This window comes from Lagopus leucura, unplaced genomic scaffold, assembly GCF_019238085.1.
Source record: "Lagopus leucura isolate 7727_CA_CO unplaced genomic scaffold, USGS_WTPT01 Super-Scaffold_100016, whole genome shotgun sequence".
Classification (NCBI taxonomy): Eukaryota; Metazoa; Chordata; class Aves; order Galliformes; family Phasianidae; genus Lagopus; species Lagopus leucura.
This window is the reverse complement of record NW_024962270.1, coordinates 6917778-6919397: the sequence shown is the minus strand read 5'-3', so window position 1 is coordinate 6919397 and position 1620 is coordinate 6917778. Positions and strand designations below refer to the sequence as shown.

Here is a 1620-nt window from a genome sequence, read left to right as displayed (position 1 = left end):
TCGGGCCGCCGGCCCCGGGGCGCCTCCCGCCCGCCCGGCCCCGCCGCGGCGCCTCACGGGCCCGGCCCCCGGCCGAATCCCTCGGCTCCGGGACCCGGCCGCCGCCCGGCCCCGCTTACCGTGCTGCGCGGGGCCGGTCTGGGGGGCTCGGGGCTCCGGATTCAGCCGGTTTCGGCTGGGTCGGTCCCGGCGTCACACAATGAAATCAGCGCCTCCGATCATTAATTCTCATCATGATCGTGACGTCAGCGCAGACAGCGGCCAATGGGAGCGTGAGATCAGCGCCGGCCGGGACGGTGCTCGCCCCCGCCCCCCGGTCCGGGGGGGCGCCGCCGCCCTCAGACCCTCCGCGCCCCGCGCCTGCCGGCATCCCGCCCCGAGCGGCGGCGGTGGGCGCCGCGAGCGGGCGGTGGAGGGGCGGCGAGTGCCGAATGGTGGCCGAACAGCATTGGCCGCACTTTGCAGCCTTTTACTGTTGGGCAGGAGGGGAGGTGTGTCCCGTAAAATCGAGAAGATAGAAAAGGAGCAGGATTTCGATTACGCGAGCATCGCGACGGTGAAGAAATAAACTTTTCGTAGCTTGAGATCAGTACGCGTACAGCTGAGAGCCCACGCGTGCGGCACGTGGCCGGGCGCCGCACAATGCCCGCGCGCCCACCGGCGCCGCGTCGACATCACGCCGTGCCTTTGTGCCCAGCCGCGGCGCGAGGCAGCGCTGCCGGCATCGTGCGGCCCGGCCGTGTCTGCAGGGACGCCGCGGCCCCGAGGGCGGGAAGCTCGACGGCACGCAGCCTGCCGAGGGCTGCATGGTGTGGCGGACGCTTGAAATCACGTCAGTCTGCTTGTATTGGCTCTGATATAGCAGTTAGAAGCCGCGGATTCGAGGCCCTGTTGCGTTAATAAATAACCTTCAGGCTTCCCCCGTTGCTGCCCTGAATAGTTCACAAGTTCTGGTGTGAAAATGATGTGGTTAATTTTGTGCCGTGATGTTAATGTGGTCTCGTCAAATGCGCTGGGTGGAAACACAAGGGCTGGCACTGGCAGCAGGAAAGCAGTCAGTACGTGTGTACAGCTATTTCAGTATTACAATCTGTTACTCATATTTTTAAAACCAGTTTTTAATATATTTAACTCTGCTTCTGGCCACCAACGTTCTGTCCGGGTTTCCATCTAGGAACAAGCAGCTGTGTGTTCACTCACAAATAAGGGTTGTCCTTCTAGAGTACCTTTCAATAGTTGAATAGTTGCTCATGTTCTGTCCACGTTGTAATTACATTTCCTTTACCACATTGGAAAGTCAATCCATCAATTAATAAAGCTTAATTTAGCTAAAGATTTTGTTACTGATAGTGTTTTCAGCAAAGGATCAGTCTTTACTTTGCCTTGTGTCATAGCAGTAGTTGTGTGGTGCAGTTGTGTGGCCCAGATGAGATGATTGTGCTTTTCTGGGCCAGAGCATCTCTGTGGGCATGAGCCCCCAGTCACACCGAATTCGATGTAGCACTGAACACCTCAGTTTAATAACAGGGATAGTTCATGTATTTTAAATCCTGTCTTGTATTATGCTGGTGTTTCCTCTAGATACCCCTTCTGGTGTCGTCAACACTCTGCTTGTGAAAA

General features: G+C 57.6%; 1 protein-coding gene across 1 annotated transcript in view; it reads right to left on the bottom strand.

Annotated features, from left to right (window-relative positions):
- Positions 1 to 255, bottom strand: part of HDX (highly divergent homeobox) — a 42782-nt gene extending 42527 nt beyond the window's left edge. Inside the window, exon 1 of the mRNA XM_042876648.1 lies at positions 120 to 255. The gene's annotated coding sequence lies outside the window, so the exon portion shown is untranslated. The remainder of the gene's footprint in view (positions 1 to 119) is intronic.
- Positions 256 to 1620: the final 1365 nt, after the last annotated feature.